We start from the raw sequence: 25741 nt of genomic DNA on the forward strand, positions 1-25741 counted from the left end.
ATTTTATTCACTGTGCAAAATACCTCCAGTTAAACAAATTATTCAAACTCAGGACTGAACACATTCACTAAAACTGTCCAAGAACAAGGATCCGTTGTCTCTTTTCTTTGCCTCAAGGAACTTGGACAGACGGCCACCAGACAGTCTGCTGAACTGCCGGCGGCCCTCAAGGGTGAATTTCTGTAGGACAATCTGTAGACGACAAAATGAACGTGAAGCAGTTCTGTAATGTAAGACTCCCCGTGTTCGGATTTTATGTCAAATTAGCTGGAGTCTATGGCCTCTCCTTACCAGTTCATGCGGCAAAGACACAACCGATCAAAACCAGCAGTGCAACGCACTTAATAAAATTATGGTTCCTCAGAACAACGGATTCTGAAACAAGTTACAGAAGTTACAGTGGCCAATGCTATCACATACACGAAAGCAAATAACTTAATACAGAGCTGTCTGTGTGGAATTAGAAATATCTCCTAAAACGTCTAAAGCATGCTCCTCCTACCACAACCTCTTCTGGCTAGAAGATGTGGCTACCTTTTATGGCAATAACCCAATTCATAATGTTTTAATCCAAATAAACAGATTATTAAAAGCAGATCATCACTACCCAACTTCAAGACTTAGCATCGAGCCACAGTAAGCAAGACAGTGTGGTATTGGCAAAAGAAGAGACAGACAGATCAACGGACCAGAACAAGAGAGCCCAGAAATAGACCCACATAAATACCATCAACTGAGTCAACTGGTCTTTGACGGAGGAGGGAAGGCAACACAATGCAGCAACCGTATCCTTTTCAACAAATGGTGCTGGGACAACTTGATAGCCACAGGCAAAATAAAATAAATCGCGACAGACCTTACATCCTTCACAAAAATTCACTCAAAATGGGTCACAGATCTAAATTTACAAAGCACAACTGTGTAACTCCTAGTAGATAGCATAGGGAAAAAACCTAGATTATCTCAGGCATGACCGTGACTTTTCCAACAATACCAAAGGTGCAATCCATGAAAGAAAGAATGGACCAACGGGACTCGACTAAAATGTAAAACTTCTTCGTGAAATAAAAGGTCGAGAATGAGAGGCCAAGCGACAGACCGGAAGAAAATACCTGCAAAAACACATCTTACAAAGGACTGTTATCCAAAATATACCAAGAACCCCTGAAACTCAATAAGATGACAACTCGATTAAGAAGGAGCCAAAGATTATAAAAGACCCCTTACCAAAGAAGATACACAAATGGAAAATAAGCATTTGGAAAGATCAACTACATAGGTCATGAGGAAATGCAAATTAAAACGATGACATGCTACACACATATTCAAGTGGCTGAAATCTGGAACACAAAATGCAGGCAAGGATGTACAGCAACAACAACCCTCCATTCACTGCTGATGGGAAAGCGACCTAGTGCAGCCACTTTCAAAGTGGCATTTACTCGAATGAGTTGAACCCTTCTATCCACATAAAAGCCTGCATAACTGCCAAAACGTGGAAGTGACCAACATGTCCTTCAGTAGGTGAACACTATGGTACATTCAGCCAATGGACTATTTTTCGGTGCTTTAAGATAAACAGGAAAAAAAGGAGTGATTGAGCCTTGAAAACACACAGAGGAATTTTAAAGGCTTGTTACTAGGTGGAAGAAGCCAAACCAAAAAGATAGGATATTCTGAAAAATAGACAAAACGACAGAGACAGAAGATGAGTTTTTGTACGACTGGGGAGGGATGAGTAAGTGGAAAGCAGAGGTGTTCCAGAGCACTGAAAATACTACACATAGCATAATGGCGGATACTTATCACTATAGCTTTGTCCAAACACGTAAGAGGTACAACACCGAGAGAGAGGTGTGTGATATAATCTATGCATATGGGTCATAATGAGGTGTCGACCTAGGTTCATCAATTGTAACAAATGTACCATTCTGGTGGGGATGTTGTCAATGCGGGAGCTTATGCACGCGTAGGGAGGGGGATTTACAGGAGATCTCTGTACCTTCCCCTCAATTTACCTGTGAATCTTAAACTGCTCTTAAAAATAGTCTTGATTTTTGATATCGTAAAATCAGTCTTTAAAAGATCATTAAAACGATCCAACATTATCAATGCCAATGAAACTTTCTATGATTCCATAAATGCTCTGCATCTGCACTTCCCAGCCCGGTACTCCCTAAGCATTATCTTCCTTCTCAGCATTTGAGATGTGCCGATTACAACTGAGAAGCTGGATTTTTAGTTTCATATAATGCTACCGAATTTTATTCTATTGGATAGTGACCACCATATTGGACAGCATGGCTCTAGAAGTCCCAATCAGTAGGAAAAAATTCACCATTTGAGCCCTGATTCAATAGTCTAGAAGAATTTTGCAATCGTAACTACAATTTCAATAAACCAAATATCCAATGGGCTCCCAACATCTGAAGCAGGTATCTTAGAAACCAAAGTAGAAACTAATAGGGGCCATCAATCTGGGAAAACAAAACAAAACCATCTTTTAAAATATTGTGTCAGGGCTCTGGGGTGGCTCCGTCAGTTACGTACCCAACTCTTGATTTCAGCTCAGGTCATGATCTCATGGTTCAAGGGACTGAGCTCTGCACTGACAGTTCAGAGCCTGCTTTGGATTCTCTCTCTCCTTCTCTCACTGCCTCTCCCCCACTAGTGCACATACACACTCTCTCTCCCCCTCAAAATAAATTTTAAAAAGTAACTTGTGTTATTTTTTTTAAAAATTATAGTATTTTTTCATACACTGTTAGTAGTTACAAAAAAGACAATAAAACTGGAACCAGGATACAGCATGCGTATTTTAGGAAAGAAAACTACAGCTAAAAAATATATTCATTCCATTCTATTGATATTATTTGTCCCTAGTTTTAAGAATGGGAAGATAGAAGTGGCCTTTGTCTAATACTTCACAATTTGCATTCTTGTACCTTGATAGACATAACAGCGTGTGGATTTTGTCAGGTGTAAACAGTGTTTTCACACTTCCTACAGAAGTGCGCCTTCGTTATTATTCAACATTTAATTAAGTCATAACACCATAAAAGATCTGGTAGTGAGTTTCAGCATACGTGCTGTATACACAGCTAGCTAACGACAGACACAGAGTGCTGGATCCTGAGCCTGTAAATAATACATCAGGCAGAATATCTGGTATTGACAGAAATGAGCACAGGAAAATCAATCAGGGACCAGCGGTCAAATACGGACACGACTGGACAGCGGCTCCTCCACTCTGTGTGACTGCGGGGCAGCCAAATCTCCTGAACTTCAGTTTTCTGACCTGAAAAGCAGGGACAGCGCTAACTTAAGTGAGTCCTGGATAGAATGCCCCGCACATAGAGAGTCAACAATAAATATATACTCCATTAGTCATGGTATGATAATAAGATTGTCTTTGGCTCTTTCAAGTTACAGGAGTTCTGGGGCAGTTACCACCTCAGTTTTAACTCACTCTTGACCAGGTCTGGACACATAAAATTCCATCATCTAGGTTTGGGGGTTGGTTGGTTTTAACTTGTTGATCTTGTAGAACTAGTGGTCCTTTCGACGCATCCCATTCATTCCCCTAATGTTCAAGACGCTTCAACAGAGAGTGAAGGAAATGACCTCTTCATCTAACAGGCTTTCCAATCCTTATAAACATGCTGTTTCTATTGCCTCATATATTGCCAAACATCAGGTTAACTTCTGGAGGAGAGAGTAATGAGGCAAGAAATAGACCCCCCCCCCCCGCCAAAAAAAAAGTCATAGACTCTGAATGATTTTAAGCTGAAGAAACCTTAAAGACCATTGAGTCTAATCCTCTAAGTTTGTTTTTTGGAACCTAGACCCTGAGAGAGTAAACGGTCCCAAATTTCTGAGAAATTCTATTCCTGTGCTATTCTTGCCATAAAACTTTGCATCAAAAATTGGCATCATGCGGCACCTGGGTGGTTCAGTCAGTTAAGCATCCAAACTGGTGGTTTTGGAACCAGTCGCGATCTCATGGTTCATGGGATTGAGCCCTAAGCCCTGCATCAGGCTCTGCACTGACAGCACAGAACCTGCTTGGGATTCTTTCCCTCTCTCTCCCTCCCTCTCACTTTGCTCCTCCCTAGCTCGGGTGCCCTTGCACTCTCCCCCTCCCCCCAAAATAAGTAAACTTAAAAAGTTGAGGGGCACCTGGGTGGTTCAGTCTGTTAAGCATCCAACTTCGGCTCAGGTCATGATTTCACAATTCATGGGTTCGAGCCCCACATCTGGCTCTGTGCTGACAGCTCAGAGCCTGGAGCCTGTTTCCAATTCTGTGCTTTTCTCTCTGCCCCTCCTCCACTCACACTCTCTCTCAAAATACATAAACATTGAAAAAAAAAAAAGTTGATGTAAATATTTACTTAGAGCTCAGTGGTTCTGTGATCTTGGTGTCCATTTATTAGAAGTTTTTAAGTATTAATGATCATTAACTCAGAGTAAATGATAATGTGTAAATTTTAAAATGTAAATTAAAAAAAAATTAAACCGATCATGGTTTAATTCAGTTGAGATGACATTTTTTCTGAGGACATAAGTAAATGGCCTTTGTCAACCATTTGGATGAACACATGGAAGACAGTGTACCTTTGTAAACCCCCTCTCCCTCAAAAAAAAAAAAAATACAGAAGTATCTATAACCTGCTGGATGTTAGAGACAAATCTAATCCCAATAGATTTAGAAGTTACACTTACATCCCTCTCCTCTTGTATTAAATATAAATCTAAAGCCACTCAACAAGCTGGCTCCCAAGAAAACCTAGGAGAAGAAAAAAGTCAAAAACCAAGTTTAAGGAAATCTTGAAAAACACCAGCTAAAATACATGTCAGATACGATCAACAGCATTATATTTTCTGTTTGTCAATGTTTCCCATTACCTGATTCAGCTGAGCTGACTGCCCAGATGGAAAAGACAGACAACAGTGTTACAGGCAGAATTTCACGGGCGTTGTTCTCATGGACAGAATGAGGTTTACCCATGTTCACTACTCCACCATTCCATGGTCTTCAGATCACACTGAAAACCTCACGATCTTTTTCTGCGGTTTATTCCTCAAATTCAAATACTTACCACCTTTGGTCTGCCAAAGAACATAAGTAGAAAGAACATAAGCTTTAAAACCAGACAGACTGGGGCACCTGGGTGGCTCAGTCGGTTGAGCATCCGACCTCGGCTCAGGTCATGATCTCACAGTTTGAGTTCCAGCCCTGCATCAGGCCCTGTGCTGACAGCTCGGAGGCTGGAGCCTGCTTCAGATTCTGTGTCTCCCACTCTGTCTCTTCCCCACTTGTGCTCTCTCAAAAATAAACATTAAATATTAAAAAAAACAAAAAACAAAAAAAAACTACAGATCTTTGAAACAAGACTCTCCCAAACTCTCAGCTGAATAAATTTCAGTTTTCTCTCATAACATGCATGTTTTATGTCATGGGGGTAATTGGCAAATTAATAAGAGCACATGTAAAATGTGCAACACATGATAGGAAAGCCAGTACCCACCAAAAGGGCAAATATCATTACCATATTTAGCAGTAACAGAACAGTTACCTTCTTTAGAATACTTCAAAAAGCAAAGAGTATTTCTTCTTCCAAGGGGCTTTCAAGCCAAGCAGGGAGGCCCAATACACTCAGAGCGAGGGGAGTGGCATTGTGTACAACAGAAGCCACCCACCAAATGAAGAGTGCAGCAAAAAAAAAGAGAAGTTCAAGGGGAGGCAGGGTTAAGTGTTGATCAAACAGTTGGGAGACATTTCCTAGAGCAACCAGGACCTGAATCATCAACTGAAGTGCAGCTCTAAACTGAATAGGTACCAAGGAGCAAGGGGTCATTCAGGCAGGGACACAGCTGTGGCAAAGCTAGAATACTGCCGTGCAAACATACCTGGTGGCCCGGGTGGCACTTGACCCGGTATTCACTTAGGGATCACGGTTGGAAACGAAGCAGAGTCCAGACCGGGTAAGCCTGGAGGAGCAGGCTAGGAAGCTCACAACTTTTCTCAGCAGCGGAGCAATACAGACACAGGGAGAGATTGAGGAGATTCAGAGGCAGGGAGGTACGAAGGTAGCGGGGAGAGGGGAAGGGATGGGGCCTCGTGTTCACCTACGCAGTGGGCCGGGTCGGCGTGCTGTTTTCTTCTGGGGTTTAATACGCTAGAATTCAGATGGCAAAGCCTCACCAAATGGGGAAACCAAGGACAGTGACAGCGCAGGCCTTTCCAGGGTGACAAAGAACCAATGAAGGCATCCAGGGACAGGCACGCACCAGGACGCGGCCAAGCCGCTAGCAAGGTTGAATCTGTGGTTCCTGAAAGCAGAGTTCAGTGGCCCGCAGCTGGATCATAAATAAGGATTAAGGTCCTGGCAAAGGACAAGGCAGCCTGAAGGCTGGGCGGGATCTGGGGCAAGGCCGCAGGAAATCCCGTGAAGGGGATGGAGTGGCCATTAGAAGGTACTTGAAGAGAGCGTACTAGATCCAACAAAAACAAAACACCCTGCTTTCACAGAGTTACTCAGCTCTGGCCTCATGATCCCTACCCCGAGGGCGATTCTTCCAGGTAGGAAACACCAAAGCCTCTGCAGCTTGTCCTCCTCCACAGGGCCTGCACCTAGGAGGCTCTTCCCCAAACCTTTCATGCTACGGCGTCTCCTGAAAGGCCTGAGGCCTCGGGTGCCGCTGCGGGCAGGCGGAGCTCCGACAACTCAGAAGCCCTCAAAGATCTCGAAGGCTCCAGCAGCCATTCTGGACTGTAGCAGCAAAGGAGACAGAGGCAGCCTCCACCTTCACAGAGCTCACATCCTAGCGCACAAGGGGGGAGGAGGACAGACAGCCTAAGTCACATGAGTAAATGCAAGATGATGTCGGAGACCAAGAGATTTTAAAATCCACAAGGGAGGTGCCGGACAGTGATGGAGCCCGGCCAGCCAGGGCTCTGGGGACTGGGGGGGATCCGGGAAGATGAAATCTCAGCTGGAGGAAAAAGGAACGCTGGAGGGCGCCCAGGGGGCTCAGTCGGTTAAATGTCCATCTCTTGATTTCAGCTCAGGTCATGATCTCACAGTTCTGGAGTTCGAGCCCCGTGTCAGGCTCTGTGCTCACAGTGCGGAGGCTGCTAGGGATTCTCAGTCTCTTCTCTCTCTCTCTCTCTCTCTCTCTCTCTCTCTCTCTCTCTCTCTCTCTCTCTCAAAACAAATAAACTTAAAAGAACAAGATAGACAACCTATTACACGGCAGGCAATACGTTAGGCACCTCACATTCATCATGCCCACAGTCTGCGTAACAATTCAAATTGTTGCTATTCGCACTCGGAAGATGAAAAACCACGTTCCTAAGCGTTAAGTGAACTAGGAGAGTTAACAGAGGATAGGCAACACATAGTCCTATCCGACACCAGAGTCTGGGGAGAGGTACCGACCAGGGGCTCACAAGGTAGTTTGCTGGAAAGACCATGAGCAGTCGTCCAAGTTCCCAGGCATGAGTGACAAGGGCAAGGAGGAGCAGGAGCAAGGCACACGCACAAGTGACACTACACATTAGTGATCAGGACTCGGTGACATGTCATGGGAGCGAGGAGCCCACAACCCCAGAAGGCAGCAGCAGACACTTTGAGAAAGGGGGCTCCCAGGAGTCCTGGGGTTCAGCCAAAGACAAGGAGCTCAGTTCTGGGAGTGTTGAGCCGACATGAGGTACGGAGGCTGGGAACAGCTGGGGAATGAAGTCCTGACAGGTGAGTAGAAATAAAATGAATACCAAAGACAGGGACTCTGCAATCGCTCGGCCACGTGGGGGGGTCAGCAGTGTCACTGTGGTTCCCTATATGGGAGACTAGTGTCTGTATTGGCTACCAGAGCAGACTGACATCTCCCCAACCTTCAGGAAACAAGAATTCCCCCTGCCACCCACCAAGACTAGCCTCAGACACACCTACACCTACACCCACCCACACACGCACTCTCTCTCTCTCTCTGGCCCTAGTACACAAACTCACAGCAACATGACATGTTATTTCGATTCAAATGTGCCGAGTTCAAATGCTATGAAACCATGTGGGCTTTGACTTAATGTTATTCAACTGATGTCATTAAAACAGAAGAATGAGTCTTGTAATGACTCCCTTATGCACTCTGCTGTCTGTCTGAAAAAAGGAAGAGTATTCATTTCTGTCCCCAAACCAGCTTATTTGGGAGAAATTAGATGGGTTAAAGACAGCAGAAACCAAGTTTCAACATGCACGTGGGGAGAGGAAGAAAGCGCCTGTCAGTAAGGAATAACGTCCTGCCCATCCATCTAAGGCGTGCCTTCCTGCATTCGGACCATGCAGTCGGGCGCACAAGGCAAGGAGGCAAGCCCCTTCTCTCCTGCTTTGGCCTGCTAGCCTTGCTTAGCACTCTAGGACTTCATTAACATGTGAATTAATATGTGACCATTATTTGGGGCAAGTACCACCTTATAGATCTTTTCAAGTCTCTATCAACCACAGCTGGAATGCAGGGACCGGACTGTTGAAAATGACCCTAAAGCCAACTCACACCATCATTAGTAAGAAAACAATAAGCCGCTCGGGAGGCATTTCTCTCCCCTATCTTAGGGCTTTGGCAGGTTAATCGTTCTTTCTGTGAACATCAGTGACAAAAGCAGCTGATTTCTTCTGAAGCCTAAGCAAATCATAACTCTACCAAGAAAAAAAAAAATACTAAGGTATCAGAAGTATATGGTCAATATGGGCATGGTTTTTGCCAAGAAGAATGGACTAGGAGAAGACCTTATTTCAATTTGAGATTCTCTTGACCTCACTGGGAATCTATATGATGTCAGTATATCTGAGATTATCTTGAATATTTCTTCTTGCATGAATAATCCATGATCAAAGGATATTACTACCTTAACAACTGCTAAACCCTCACTTTCTATAACGATTTCAGAACCATTTTATGTATTGGTATTACTTGCCTTCTTCTCTAGGCTCCAAATGTTAACAAGAATACCTATATCTGGGGAGAGTAATGTGAACTGTAAAAAGGTACATAAACGATAGAATACAGACACAGTTAAAGCTCTTCGATGGGACTCATTAAAATAATGTTATTTTTCCTGTTTTAAGTAAACTAAAAACATTCCAAATCAGACTTTCAGTTGCCTGTTGAGGAAATTACTAGCTTTCCTAAGTCCACCCTGAAAAAGAAGAGCAATAAAGAGGACCTACTCTGCTAGATATTGAAATATACTACTAAGCCATGCTAACAAAACAGCATGAGTGTGTTTAAAGAACCAAGAAACCAATGGAGCACAAAGCTGATACCACCTTAGTGAAGACACAATCATCCTATGGAGAAAACTAGATCCCTACCATGTAGATCCATGAATTCCAGATGGGTTAAGACCTAAATGTGAAAGATTAAACTATAAAGTATAATAGATCATTTAAATTTGATGACAGAGAGATAGGGATTAATTTATTTCACAGAGCCCCCAAAGTCGAATCTTGATGAATTATGTTAAAGATTTTTAGTCACTAAAAGAACATGATGGACAAAGTTAATGGAAAAATGACAGGCAAGGAGAATATTGTAAAATCTGAAACCCACTAGGGAGACTATCTGGACTACACAAAAAACTGTATTAATCAATAGGAAAAATACAAAACCTTCCACTGGACAAACTGCAAAGAATCTAAGAAAAATCCAAAAGACAACGAGCCTATAAAAAAAAATAATTGAATTCATCAATAATCAAAAACAAAATAAGACAAAAATATCTCATAACTAAATTAAAAAAATAGAGAAAATTAGAAAACTTAATTCTAAGTATTGGGCGAGGATGTGAGTATATAAACACCCCTACTACGGGTCATCAGAGTACTTGGTGAAACCATACTGTTAACAGCATCTGAGCCATACACACACACACACACACACACACACACACACCTACCTACACCCACACCCCATGGCCAAGCAATTCCACTATTCGTCTAGATCCCAAATGAATGCTCCTTGGTATTTTCCAGTAGGGGGCATGGCTGAGGCTGTTCACAGAAGCCTTGTTAGTGGTGACCTAAAGTGATAACAACCCTTGTTTGCAGCCATCACTGGGGAAGAACTGTATTCCAGACACAGTAACACTATGAGCACTGAACCCAATGGGTGAGATGTACACACAGCATTATTCATGGACTTCCAAACGATGCCAAGTGGAGAAAACAATAAGATGTGTAGCCCATTTACATGAATTAAAATATAGGTACAATAAGAACACATTCATTGAAATACATACATTTTGAAAACTGGGTTCTAGAAGGAAGAGAATGGGGGACAGAGGGGAATCCGATGCCATCGTGCACGCACGCACAGACAAGTAGGGCCCCATGAGAATGTATGCTTACATGTGTATGGACATATGGACTGAACAAAAGTTGTACCAAGTAACACCTTACTACAGGTTACATCTTATGTCCAGGTGTTATTTCCAATTTTTCATGCTGATTTCTATCTACTAAATTGATTGCATAACCTACCAATGGTTTACAACTTTCCATTTTAAAACACAATCGCTCTAGACAATAATAAGGGCATTAAAGAGAATTCCTGGAATAATAGTGCCACACATGCATTAAAAATTCAAGCACAGAAAAGAGAATTAAGACCCCTCCTGTGCCGCCTTTGCCCAGACTCACATCCACAGGGAATTACGGGGAGTCTGGGGCTGCTCCCAATCACGTGAATCAGATCCACACAGCACTTCCGGAGAATGAACTTTTCACCCCTGCTTCAGCCCCAGCTTGCTGGCCCAAGGCCAAAGCTAAAGCAGGAAACGATATGCCACTTGCTAAAGCATAAAGGGATACTTTAAACCATAAAGGAACCTTTTTAAAAATTCCTTAAACACATTTGAATAACATGTAGATATAAGAAAATGCAGTCCCTCTCTTGGAAGTCTCAAGTTGGAAAATAAGAAAAGGGTGGAAATACTGAGGACCACGATAATCAAACAGAAAACGGGGTAATGGGAGGAGGTGACACAGACCTCAGGAGAGCAGGAAGCCAAGGCCGAGGACCAGACAGGTCCGCCAGGCTCCCCAGGCACAGCTCAATGAGAAGTTAGAAATATACATTTCTATTTCAAGTCAACTGAAAATCGTTTTTGAGGACAGCTTTAGCTCCCTATACTAGAAGGTCAGAAAATACCTTTATTGGGCCAATACTAGAAATAGTCATAAATTATTTAAATGGGGCTAGAAAGTTCTGGGCTAGAGGAGGTACACACACACACACACACACATATAAAAGCGCAGAAGTTTGTCTCCACCCTGCCAGCTACCTCCAAGTAGATATGCCAATGTGTGCACAGGCTTCAAAACAACACTGTTAGCCCTCTCCACAGCCTGCAATATTTTCCAGCCCCCATCGCAGCCCTGCAAACGTTTCCTGGAGGGTACTTCTGTGCAGGGTTACCAGGAACTAGGTGTGTGAGCTTGGGTTTGAAGAAGGCATCTATGAAGAGCCATAAACAACTGAGAAAACAGAATTAAGTAATTAAGAGGCATTATTAAAACAAAACAAAAATCTAAAGCTAACTAGGTTCCACAGAATCCATAGAATAAGAGAGACCTGGAGGAAAATTGAATTCATACAAGGAGAGGAATGATTACTGGCCCATGAGGTAGAACAAAAGTAGGGAAGAGTTGGTCGTACACGTATGGGGTGGAAGGGAAGTGAGGAAATCCAATAAGCTATAGCAGACACGTTACCAACAGACGGACGCCGACGAACCATGAAGTTGTTGACTAGTATCTGGTCCTCAATTCCTAAGTGTTCCCAAGGGCCAAAGTGCACATACTGTCTTAAAGGTAATGACCAGCTACTTCGGATTCTGATGAATATTCAGCAAGAGAGCAGTAATACTGAAAGCTACCATGTATTCAAAAGGCTCTTCACAATATACAATCACTAAGCCTCAGGACATTTCTGTAATGTCAATGATACCCCCTTCTACAGAAGAAGAAACGGACGGTCATAGAAGCTAAGAGAAATCCTCAAGGTCATGTCAGAAAAAACAGCAAAACCGAGATTTACCCAGAGTCATGCTGACTTCAAAATATCTTTTAAGGTTACCAACTCTAACGTATACTTACATGAACATCAGGTAAGCGAGACCTACAGAGTGATTTTCTCCATTTAAAAAGACTAGAGTGAGTTAAGCTCTGTAAAAGTAAACTTACCAGAGTCGATTTCCAGGTTTTGATAATTTTTACTGATTACTGAACATACTATCACTGGAGAAGCTGAGTAAAAGGTACATAGGAATTCTATTGTTTTGGACCTTCCTGCGACCTCAAATTATTTTCAAATAAGTTTTATTGAAAATGATGTGGAAAAAACTTGTCGGTAAGTTACCTAGCTTCTTTTGATTTTGGATATATGTATATCCAATATATTTATGGATGATAGATTTCAAGGTACATATAGGTAGGTATACTTGAGATATAGATATATGAAATAAGAGACCCATACAAATATATATTTAAGATCTACACTGGAGATAAACATAAAATTCCTTGGAAAATATTTATATACCTATTATATATATATATAATAGGTATATATATATATATATAGGTATATATATAGGTATATATATAGGTATATATATATAATATAGGTATATATATATATATATTATATATATATATATAATAGGTATATATATATTTTTTTAAAGGCCAATTCCCAGTTGACTACCAGATGTATATAGTGCCAGAAAAAAACACCACTGGATTCCTCTTACTCCCATTCAATGTTAATAAACTTTCATTAAATACATATTAATTACCGCATGGTGCTCTATTGTTTCATCTGTACAAGTTTATGTGCTTCCACTCTTATTTTTACTCGTTTTTCTTATCTTTCCAGGGAAAGAGAATTACCATTCATATCTCAATTACCTATCCTAAAAACAAAGGGCCTAGCTGACATTTACAAAAATGGTTTGATAAGAAAATTTACTTTTTCAGGGCACCTGGGTGGCTGAGTCCGTTGGGCATCTGACTTCAGCTCAGGTCATGATCTCACAGTTTGCAGGTTTGAGCCTCACGTAGGGCTCTCTGCGTCAGCGCAGAGCCCGCTTTGGAGACTCTGTCTCCCTCTCTCTCTGCCCCTCCCTTCCCCTCTCTCACAAAAACAAACATTAAAAAAAATTTACTTTTTCTAAGAATGATTCAGGGCTCCACCCCCCCCACCCCTGCCAGGGAATGAGATGATTTTCAAAGAGCTCCCGTTTTTTGAATGCCTTCGTGTCATTACATTCTTTGACCATCACAACACAATGAAGTAAAACCAAAAATACCCATTTTACTTGTTGAGGGAAGCTAGACGGATTGATTTGCAGAAGTCATGCAACTATCCTTGGCAAAATGAGAATTCAAACTCAATAGGCGGGGCTGTAAAAATATATACCTTCCACCCTCTTCGCCTCTCCACGCTCTCATTTCTTTGCTAAAAAGGCACCTATTTATTAACCAAATCTTAATAGCAAAATACCCATTCAAAGCACATTCAGACACAAGGAAAAGGAAAAGGAAAAAGGAAGGAAGAAAACGAAGGGAAGGGAAGGGAGGGAAGGGAGGGAGGGAGGGAAGGAAAGAAAGGAACGAAAGGAAGGAAGGGAAGGAAGAAGGGAAGGGAAGGGAGGGAAGGAAGGAAAGAAAGGAAGGAAGGGAAGAAAGGAAGGGAAGGGAAGGGAGGAAGGAAGGAAGGAAGGAAGGAAGGAAGGAAGGAAGGGAGGAACGAAAGGAAGGAAGGAAGGGAGGGAGGGAGGGAGGGAGGGAGGGAAGGAAAGAAAGGAAGGAAAGGAAGGAACGAAAGGAAGGAAGGGAAGGAAGGAACAAAGGAAAGGAAGGGAGAAAGGAAAGAAAGGGGAAGGAAGGAAAGAGAGAAAGAAAGGAAAGAAAGAAAAGAAACAAAAGGAAGGAAGGAAGGAAGGAAGGAAGGAAGGAAGGAAGGAACAAAGAAAGAAAACATCAATATTCATTCCTGGCACTTCTTTGAAGTTAACGTTTGTTACTGAAGCTGCAGAAAAACCTTAGAAGCATGAAAGAAATGCAAGCAGTATCCCAAGTAACAATATGTGTGCGCCCGAGTGGGAAACGGGAAGAACATCTGCCAAATTCATTTTGGCCTCATCTGATACTATCTCACTGATCTGGGTCCAACTTACATTTGTTTCTCTGTCCCTCCCCCATTTCCTCTTCATTCCAGAAGCACACAAAAATCATAGCAAAGCAGCAGGAGAGACTTTCCAACACCCTGAGAGCACCATCAAATAAGGGAATGGCTCTCCACGCCAAGAATAACCTCATTTCAACTAAGAAAAACCTAGAACACTAAAACAAATCCTTATAGGATCATAAGTAACAACCGGAAACAAAATTATCTAAATATTATATAAAGGCAAATAGGTTTTTGGAAGAGAAAAGCTCAAAAGAACTAATTAAATATGCCTTTTCATCTGTACTTATGCACAGGGCATTCTAATTTACTGAGTCAACCTCAAGCTGGATGTGCTTTCTAATTCAAACTTCTGTTTTTAAGTCTTTAATTATGTTTAATTCCACTTCCCGCTTTTGTTCCCCAGCACTGATCTCTATCTGTTCAACTCTGATGCTAATAGACCTCAGAGTCCTGATACTTGTACGTAAGTACCATCAGAACTACAGGTTAGTATTGAAGGTCCACAAATTTCATGGCCTTGTCTTTGACTTCCAAACTCCTTTGGATTTTTTTTTTTTAACTCTAGTATGTGAAGCCAGTAGTATTCTTTTAAAAGGAAAGTCAGTTCTTAATCAGTTACGCTTTTCAAAAGGATCAAAGTAAAAATGGCTCGTGGATTTATATTTTCCAAGTCACTTAATGGGGTGCTCAGGTGGCTCAGTCAGTTAGGCATCGACTTGGGCTCAGGTCATGATCTCACAGTTCGTGGGTTCAAGCCCCCCCCCCCCGCCCCCCGTAGGGCTCTGTGCTAACAGCTGGGAGCCTAGAGCCTGTTTGGGATTCTGTGTCTCCCTCTCTCTCTGCCCCTCCCCTGGTCAGTGTCTCTGTCTCTCAAAAATAAAGGTAAACATAAAAAAAAAAATAAAATCACTTACGTGCTTTCTCCTTAGGGTGATATTTTGTTTTAATATATCTATATATATTACCTCTTCCCTTCCAATTCTTTGCTAAAATTAAGGGACTCTAATTCAGTAGTACAATAGTAAAGAAAACATTCTAGCAAACCCTACAGGCCAAGAAGTCTTGTCTTTTCTCCTAGTCAACTAAGTAGCAGCTAACCAAAAAAAAAAAACAAAACAAAAAAAAAAAAAAAAAAAACCACCAATGAGTACTTCGTTTCTCCTGTTCGGGGCTCAGGTAATAATGCTATCAAGTCTAGTCAGCATGTCTCCTACCCTTCCCCTCTCTACTCAAAAAGATAAGACTCAACTGTCAGGCATCTGTGTGAATCCCAGCAGATACCACAGGAAATGATATTTTAGTACCCTCCCTAATACACTCACACTCTGATGGAGTAGATAATGTTAACAGACCACTGTAATTCAGCATGACGAGGAATGTTCAAGACTAAGCACAGGCACCGTGGAAGTCCAGAGGAGGAAGTGTTATCACAGTCCAAAGAGGGGAAGAGGAGTTGAGGTATTCAAGACCGGTTTCCAGAGAAAATGACGTCTGTAAAGACACCAGGAGATCAATAACCACTTTGCATCCACTAGGACAGCTATAATAAAAAAAAAAAGACTGACAGTGGTAGGTGTTGGGGAGGATGTAGAATTGGAACCCTCACACGCCACTGGTAGGAATGCACAGTGGTGCAGACATTTCGGAAAACAGACCACTCCTCAAAATGTTAAGCATAGAATTCTTCTATCACCCCCAAATTTCCACCTCTGGATGTATACCTAGGAGAACTGAAAAGCTGCGTCCACACAAAAACTGGTCCACAAATGTCCACAGCATTTTTCAAAACAGCCAAAAATGTGCAACCACCCAAACGTCCACCAACCGATGAACAGGTAAATCAAGTATGGTACCTTCCAAAATGTAGCACCATTCAATCATCCGTAAGTATCAGTACACGCTGAAAAAGGTATGAACGTGAAGAAACCGTGAAAATATTTTGCCAAGTGAAAAAAAAGCCAGACACAAAAAGCCACAGAGTGTAGGATTCCATTTCTGTGAAATGTCCGTACCAAGGAAATTCAGAGCCAGAAACAGATTAGCGGTTTCCAAGGGCTGGGGGAAGAGAGAAGTGGAGAGTAAGTGCTAATGGTGATGAAGATATTCTGGGATCAGACCACGGTGATAGTCTTGCGATTTTGTGAGAACACTAACAACTATGAAATACCACTTTTATGAACGTGATTCATACCTAGTAAGAAAGACGACTGACCAGGTACTAACAGAATTGAGGGGTCAGAAAAAAGAAAAAGGAGAGAGCAGCAAGAATGGTAAAGAGAAGGGGAAAACGGATATGGGTTGAGAGCAAAAGAAGCCAACTGAGTGGGACTAACAGGGGGCCTCCTTCCATACGCAGCAAAGGTGCAGACGGGGAGCATGGCCTGAGAGAGGGAGCTGGTGCCCAAAGTTTCTTTTACAAGCATACGCAGGTAGCCAGGGCAAGAAGTTTGAGAAAAAAGGAGGAAGGTAAGAACCACTTCTGTGGAGATCAGGACAAAGTGATGACTGTAAAATAAACCTGTTATTGGAAGTTTCCCCACACTTGGAAAAAAAAAAAAAAAGTCTGGGGCACCTGGGTGGCTCAGTGGGTTGAGTGTCTGACTTTGGCTCAGGTCATGATCTCACGGTTCACAAATTCAAGCCCCGCAATGGACTCTGTGCAGACAGCTCAGAGCCTGGAGCCTGCTTTGGATTCTGTCTCTCTCCGCCCCCCCTTCCCCTGCTTGCGCTGTCTGCCTGTCTCTCTCAAAAATAAACCACCATTAAAAAAAAAAAAAAATCAGGGGCGCCTGGGTGGCTCAGTCGGTTGAGCAGCTGACTTCGGCTCAGGTCATGATCTCTTGGTCTGTGAGTTCGAGCCCCGCGTCGGGCTCTGTGCTGACAGCTCAGAGCCTAGAGCCTGTTTCGGATTCTGTGTCTCCCTCTCTCTGACCCTCCCCCGTTCATGCTCTGTCTCTGTCTCAAAAATAAATAAACGTCAAAAAAAAAATTTTTTTAAAAATCAGCTTCTACATTCAACACTAAAAAAATTTACTTAGACACAAAATGAACCGGGGGTCTCAGAAAGGATTTTCTCTTCTGCCAAACCTCCAGGGTCTTTGGAATGGAACACGAGGGGTCCCCGGCTCACTTCCTGTCACTTTTCCATGGCAATGTTTGCATCGTTTACAAGATTTTCCTATTTAGTTTATCAATTGCTTAAGTCCTGCAGTAACCCGCTTCTTAGTTTGTGGTTTCCTCATATTTTATGATATTTCAATAATTAGGCAGTAAAGACTTCAAAAATTCACGTAAAGATGGCTTTTATGAAGCTTTTCATAACCTTAAGGGAAAACAAGTTTTTCCCCTTACAGGCTGTATTTTTTTTTAATTGGTTTCACAATTTTTAACATTAAGAAACCAGAATGTTACTTGAGGTGGTCTAGATATCAAAACAATCATTTTCCATGCTGAAGTACAAATTCATATTTAAATGAATTAAATTTGCTTTTGATTTCAGTTGATAATGCAGGCTAGTCAGACACTCAAGATTTTATCCAAAACTTCCAAATGAAGATCTAGATCTGCTAAGAATAGTTCCATCAAATGATTTTACTTCTGGGAAAAAAAGGCAATGATTAGAATTCTGTGTGAAACAAAGGCGTTATATGGTAACTAGTAAATCATACTGGACGTCGTCAAAAAGTACTCAAGTGTTTGACTTCTACTCAAATATGTACTAGTTCACCATTTTTTGAAAGCTTCCTATGTAGCCATTACTTTTCACATATAACCTCATTTGTTTCTTCTCCCAGTATTATTTTACTAATGAAGAAAACGGAGCAGCTAGTAAGTAGCAGAGCCAGGATGTAAATCCGGGGATTCTGGTCCCAGGTTCTGAGAACTCAAATACATAATGCTTTGCATATGTCCAGATACTCTGTTCCATAGAAGATTCTTAAAGCTTTCACGATATGAAGCATTCTAGGTGACCGATTCCTATCCAATTGCTAACGTTTCTCTAAAATATACAGACGTGATCCAAAATTCAAAATACCAGACTCAGGATGATATAAAGAGACCAAATCAAGGGAAGGGAGCCTGGGTTGTTTTACGCAGACCTACAACAAATGGGCTGCCTGTGGAGATAGTTCCCAAGCTCTCCTGTGCCCAAGTTTGCTCAACTAGTTGACCAAATGTGCTCACAGTTCTAAGATTCCATACCACTAAGAAGGGAAACACCCATTCTATAAAGCCCTTCACCTCTTCCACTACCAATGCATTTCCTTCCTCTGATTAGCCCCTTCATTACCCTTTCCTCTAGGTGCAGATCAAAATCTGTGTCTCCTCTCTTTTCAACCGGATTCCTCTTTCATCGTATGCTTTGCTGACACTGGTCTATCCTGGAAAATCCAGCACTTACAAGGGTGAGAGACAATTCAACGTGGGTCTTCAAATGCATTTAGCCAAGGAGAATAGAAAATAGAAATGCATAATGCTCAACGCTAAGTAACACGTGCAATATGACAGGGGTTTGACTGGAAGCCCTCTGGGGACAGGGGTCCTTGAGAGCCAGGAACAGTTAGCAGGATGCTGAGTACATCACAGCCGACAACGACCATCAATCAATACAGCACCTTCCAGGATTTTCCATGTTCGCTAGCTCCTTTCAGTGCATAAATTTACTTACATTTGCAAATATGTAAATGGGCGGAGGTTCAATGTGAACTTGAAAGTAGACGTGCAGCCATTAGATTTCCCAGGTATTTCTGCCAAAGTAAAGACTTTTGTTTGGATGTTAATTCTGACTCTACAGTCTTGTTTTGTTTGTATTTTGCTTTGATCTTGTCTTCATTTCCACTGTTCTTCCACAACATTGAATATGTGTACCTTCCTTCTTAAAAAACAGTAAAGGAATGTCAAAATGTGCTTCAGGGTGGAGGCTGGCTTTGGGGATGAGAGGAGCATCATGAAGGATCAGCACACAGGGTTGATGTCCAAAATCAATGGCATGTCTGTCTTTTAATCAGAGTGTCAGGAGGCATCCAATTTCCAAAAAACAAATGTAATTCCTTGGAACCAGCTTCTCTAGTCTGTAGACAAATTTATGTACTGTGTTAATAGCAAGAGTAACAGTAGTAATAGAAATACGTAGCATTTACTCTTCGCCCAATTCCCTTCTAAGCACTCTATTGGTATGAACCGTACAGTCCTCACAAAAGTTCTAGGAGATACGTACTCCTGTCAACTCTTATCAATAAAGAACAGTTCGGGCCACCTGCTTAATGTCACACATCTGCTAAGTAACGGAGGCAGGATGGGAAGCCAGTCTGACTCTAGAACACCCACTCATAATCCCCTTAACCTAAAAAGGCCTCAACACATTATGACATTGACAGTATTGACCCTAGGACACTTGAAGGTTCTCATTCTTCTCTCAAATTTGAGTTCATTTGTATAGTTACACAAACCATACCACACATCCGGATAGGTCCTGATCTCATGCGACTAAGGTTTTCTTTGTGCAATTTCACAAAAATCCAAAACTAAAAAGTCCCTTTTAATTATCATATCTTCCAAGTTTCTTACACAAATAAATAAAATGGAATCCAGAAACTATGTTTTATTTTTGTAAAATAAAGTTAAACCTAAAAGCTAAGCATTCCTGTGCTAATAATTTTTCATTTTATAGCAAAAGAATTTCAAACTTGCAGAAAAAATTGTATGAACTATTCAAAGAACTCTGATATTCCCATCACCCAGAGACCTCAGTCAAGTTGGGCCAACTGTCCCAGTAATGTTCTTTCTTGCTAAAAAACAAAACAAAACAAAACAAAACAAAAAAAACACACATTCCAGCATTGCACACTGTACTTGGAAACTGAAGAAAGAGGACAACCTTCAATCTGGGGCAGTATCCAAGCTCTCCCTTGACCTTCATTCCCCTTCTCTGCTGAGCATTGCTGGTTATTTTGTAGAAGTTTCCCAAACTGGGATTACTAAGGTTCTTTCATGAGAAGATTCAAAGACCACAGTTTGGAGAAATGATGCTGTGCTTTCATTGCATTGCATCAAATGATACACAATTTCAGTTTGTCTCATCAACAGTGATGGCAACCCACCACTTGAGTAAGGTCAACTCCTCCAAGTTTCTCCATTAGACTTACTGGGTTGCCCTTTATAACTCATAAGACTCTGTGGGCACTCTCAGGTGACACAAATATGCTGTCACCAACTCTTGCTCATTAGTTTCAGCAACCACTGATGTTTCTTGCCCCAATTCTTAGCCTGACAACTGCCAAAATCACCATCTTTCTGGTTTCCACATTCAACTTATCAGCAGCTTCCTGGTTTAAGACTTTCTCCTCTCCACTTATTCATGCATTTATTTATAGAAGTATGGCCCCATGGATTCCTGATTGGTTTAGGGCATTATCATCTCTACTTATTATTCTGATGCCCGTGTTGTCCCAGGTTTGCACGCGGAATCTCTTTGCCGGCCGCTGCGTTCTTCTGGCGCCGTCGCATCATTCTCTGAGAACTCCCGTTTCCACACAGGATATTCCAGGCTCACTGTGCAGATCCCCTGCCCCAGCCTGAGAACCAGACATTCTCTCAAAGACATGTGCTTCCTTTTAGCTAAGACCGGGGTCTCGAAACTAGTATCTGTGCAATAAACGTGCTCGTATTGACTGGGTGGTCACTGCACCCTGGCCTGTTCAAGGAGCAAAGTTAGGAAACGGTTGTATGTGCGCATAGGTATAGGTATGCACGTATTCACATATGTGCAAATACGTGAACATGTGTTTCTACACTGACATTCCTACATGTTGAAATCCAGGAGTCGACAGCAATACTTCAAATCGCATAGCATGGCGTTCATTCTGGCTTCCCCCTTCTTTGTATTTGTAACTATCTTCTGCCAGTAAGAGGTCTGGCTCTCATTACCTTCAGAAGGATTTACATATGGGCCTCCTTGCTTGGACCTGCCTAATGGCTTTTGCAGCGAATTAAGAAAGGAAGGAATTAATGAAGCAATCCTGCAAAGAAGGTGGGCAAAAACCAAATTTTTGAGACTTGATCATCTCTTTACAGAAAAAAAAAGGTAATCCAGGCCCCACGACTAAATATAGCAACACAGCATCTCATTCCCTAGCCACAGGAGGTAACAGAGTTTAGAGTTGCTTTCCAGGGGATTCTCCCCTGTCTTCCAATGTGCACATGACACACGATTCTTCGTATATTTACAACAAAAAGAACTGGTGTGTTTAAATTTTGTATTCTTGGGCAATAAAAATGTCAAGAACCAGGTGTCACTAACTTTTCTAAAACAAAGAGAAGAAATTCTATTATGTCCATATTCAACATCACACCCCCTCCTCGTAAAAGGTGGGGAAAGCGGGGCCCAGAGAGCTCCCAGGCCCTGCCCAGCGTCACAGAGCTCATTAGAAATGAAGCACAATCCACCCGTGCGGTTGCTAACTTGCCACATCACCCCGCCACCCTACCTTTGAAAGGTTTTCCAAGTAACTAATGTACAATTTGAAACTATCCAGATTCTCCGCTGAGAAACGTGCAGGGCTATAAGCCCTCCTAAAAAAACGTACACCCACAGATGCAGCAAGCCCACGTTAAATAACTAAAAGAGAACCATCTCTTCCATGGGAACGTTAATAAGACACTTCCTCAAACGTTGAACTATAAAGATAGTTCACATAACCGAAAACAGTTCTTTAGGTTAGTACTGGGCACTTGTCCCAAGCTGTCACAATTAGCATCCATCACCACAGCGCCACAGATAGGGAGAAGCACGGACCAGGGGTACTAAGACCGCCTACCTCATAAGCATTCCAGAAGAATGAAGTCAGCGCTTGTGAAAATATTATGTACATGAGGCTGTGCTATATGCTAAGTGGCTCTTTTTCCCTTGATGGAGACACAGCGTTTCTACCCAAAAAGTTGACTGAGCCAACTTCTTGCAACACGGTGTCAGTTCTGGCACCATACTTTTATTAGACATCAAACCACCCAGGTATTCTGCCATTGGGTGTCTGTTTCCCTGTTCCTCATCTGTACCATGGGGACGGGGACATGTAGCTGAGAGTTGGTATGCAATTTATGGGGGGGAGGGGGCAGGGAACTACATGAAGCACTGGAAGCTAGGTACCGGGTGCTCTGTTACTAAGTGACGAATCCCCCCCCCCCCCCCATCATCACCACCATCACGATGTCCGGTATCAGAGCTACTGTGTCTAGACCTGGAGGTGGTTTGTGCTGCAGGCTGCCTGTGGGCAACGGAAGCGGCATGAGATGTGCTGTGTTCAGACCCAAAACAGAGCCCTTTCCTATGTACAAGACGACATTTAAGACAACTCCTGAATCGTTTCACTGTTTCTCCAGATTGGGCCTCACACAATCCTCCAGGACAATCCTACTTTCTAGCCATCCCTCCATCAGGACACTGGACATGGTCACGTGTACCCGAATATCCCGGGTCGGTACGCGTCATTTACCTTACGGGACGGGATACCCTGACGTTTCGTTAAGGATGAAATTTTGGATCAGGAGACAAAATTTAAAGGAGCGAGTTAGTTTTATGGAAATGTGGGCAAGAAGATAAAACCCTTAAAAGATTTAAAACAGATTAGGAACAAAAACCATCTTCGGGCAGGCCAAAAATGGTGGCTCTCTGTTCTTAATACACGACTCCTAGCAAACTAAGCCATGCTTTATTACTTAAAGCTTAGTTTTTGGGGGTTTTTTTTTGGGGGGGGGGGTTGGTTTTTTTTTTAACTATCCTCTTTTCTAGGAAAAAAATATCTAGCATTCAATGAAATGCCAGGTGCATTGTGCCTTTCACTGAAAAAAAAAAAAAAAAAGAAAAAGAAAACCCACCTACTATGGCTTATGGACTTCAGCCTAGCCTGTCACACAGGAATTAAAATCTCTTGAAAAAGCAGCTTTGCGTGGTTCATGTGTCAGGCCGACAGGAGCTGGATCAGCTTACAGAACGGGCCAGAGATAAGGCCTGCAGAGGAAGCAAGGGCTAACAGCCCCCAGGAAAATCTAGGACTTCTCTACTACTCTACCTTCCCCACCCTCATTCCCTCCCGAGCTTTCCTCTACAAGAAGTGGTGCAAAACAAAGTCAACAGCCATTTCTTTCCCTTCATTAATGACACAGCACTACATTTGCAGACGTATCCATCAAGAAGAGTATCTACGTCCTGTTTCTAAAGATCTCTACTTTTCTTTAAAAATCTTGAAACAAAACCACATCGGTTTCAGAGCCCACTCTCCAGCCCTTGATTTTATTAAGTCCAAATGTACAAAGCCCGCAGAGCAAGGACTATTGGGTTTATTTTACAAGACTGCATCAAATATTAGCTGAAAATTGGCTGTAAATGGGGCTACTTAAGCCTCCACGGAAAGGAATTGCAGGGGCTTGGGATTAAAATTGCAGGAAGCCAAAAAGAAAATTGAGGGCCAGGAAATGATGACTGATGGGCTGGGTGCTATTATCTCTGAGAAAGCTAAGGACAGGGAGGCTTTGAAAAAAAATTGCATAGGTGACCTTGAGAACAAGTCCAGACTGAGCAGTCAGCTGGGCGTAGCTCCCTGCAGAGACAGAAAGAGAGCAGGGAGAATTCTTCATTTCCAAATGGGTGAGGAAGACGTTTCCGATAAGCAGTTTTGATTCCCTCTTAGCATGCGGGGCTGCGAGCCACATCTCCAGAAGAATAAATGTCACGCAGCCCTTGGAAAATGCTCCATATTCAGGAGCTGTGGTTTGAAGCTCTCAAACGTTCCTAGAGGATTTCATGACTGTGGGACATGGGAGATTGCAGATTAAAAATGGACTCTATTGATGAAATTACTGTACAGGCTTTTTGTCTTCATCCTGTGTCACTGCACACAGAAAGGGAGCCCTGGAGCCGTTAAGGACACTTCATCTAAACTTCCTGAAAGTGCTTCAAAATGATAACTAGAAGCACAGCCCGGGTCCAAGGCAATTTAATTGCTACAAATGCTCGGTCTACACTTGATTTTTCTAAAGGTAGATTGGCTGACACAGCCCCTCAGATAAGTGGCTGTTTAAATTGGTTAATATCAAGCAAGACCCCACTATTAATTGTCAAATTTACTGAGGACTCTAAAGAACCTTTTCTTAAGTCTGTCATATGTATCATTACATATTACCATATCATTACCATTACAAATTAAAACGTTTATACACGTTTTATTAATTCATTAAAACATAATCTAAAAGCCCATTATTATGGGGGCATGTGGGTGGGTCAGCTGGCTATGCGTCATGATCTCATGGTTCGTGAGTCAAGCCCCACATCAGGCACTGCACTGACAGCTCAGAGCCTGGAGCCTGCTTAAGATTCTGTCTCCCTCGCTCTCTGCTGCTGACCTGCTTGTGCCCATGCTCTCTTTCAAAGATAAAAAATAAAAATAAAAAATTACAGAAGTGCTAAGTCTTATTACCAGAAGTGGTAAGTCTTCATAAACAATTAGATTTTCCCAAACATGTAGTGAAATAGTAGCCATTTTACATCATTGCGAATTTTCTCACACCTGGCTTCAGAGAAGACAGCTGGAGTGTCCAATCTGTTGCATTCCATCTGTTTTAATATCTTGTTTAAAGTACATGACGAAAACCCATTCTCACACAGATACGTAGTTGGAAAATGGAGGAGTAATAGCCCTTTCAGATAAATTTGGATATTCTTTCCTTAATATTACACCAAAACTCACCAACACGTAGTTTCGACAGAAATCTGAGCCCCCATCACTGAACCTTCTGTAATCTGATACCTTAAAATCTATTGCACTCTTCAGCATGGGATTCTGACACTCGTGCACAATTCCACAACCTCCATCGTTGGTCAGACAGGAAATACTGAGTTATGGAGAAGTTCCAAGTGTAGTGGAAAAGTTCACCACACCCCATGGGAGAAAGAGGATTAAGAAGGCCAATAATGTGTATTACTATGAAAATAGATTTGACCTCGTAGAGTCACCAAAAAGATAGCAGGGACCCCAGAAATCTGTAAACCAAAACCTGAGAATCGCCGCTTTAGGCTGATCATGGCACGTGACAACAAGGACTTGGGAGCGTGGCACAAGTCTGCCAGGTCATCAAGGGATCCTTTTAGGGGCCAGGTCGTGTATTTAAAAAAAAAAAATTGTCCCAGTTGACATTCAACGTGGGAACTGGTCAACAAATTCCAAATCCAAGAACTCTATGTGGTTTCTAAACTCGTCGGCTAGAAACCGGAAAGGGCACAACCCACTGGATTTCACATTTGTCACTGCTAAAGCGGGAGCATTAACAGCCACGTCTTGGTTTGAAATCCAGATATGAAAATGTTTTATGTCTAACAAGCCTGAATCACTCATTATTGATTTTTGCCCCCTCCCTGAAATGCGAAGATTTAGCAGCTCCTTCAAAATCATGATTTGTTAGTGGCCCAGCTTATACAAAGAGTTTGCACACTTGT

The 25741-nt window shown here is 42.2% G+C and overlaps 1 protein-coding gene across 6 annotated transcripts in view; it reads right to left on the reverse strand.

Annotated features, from left to right (window-relative positions):
* The window catches only part of LOC125165885 (uncharacterized), an 821026-nt gene that overhangs the window by 337532 nt on the left and 457753 nt on the right, over positions 1–25741 (reverse strand). The window contains exon 1 of one of the 6 annotated variants that reach the window (XM_047859336.1): positions 18923–19157. The exons of the other annotated variants lie outside the window; for them this stretch is intronic. The gene's annotated coding sequence lies outside the window, so the exon portion shown is untranslated. Of the gene's footprint in view, positions 1–18922; positions 19158–25741 lie in introns of those variants that run through there. 6 annotated transcript variants of the gene reach the window in all.

Source organism: Prionailurus viverrinus, chromosome B2 (genome assembly GCF_022837055.1).
Source record: "Prionailurus viverrinus isolate Anna chromosome B2, UM_Priviv_1.0, whole genome shotgun sequence".
NCBI lineage: Eukaryota > Metazoa > Chordata > Mammalia > Carnivora > Felidae > Prionailurus > Prionailurus viverrinus.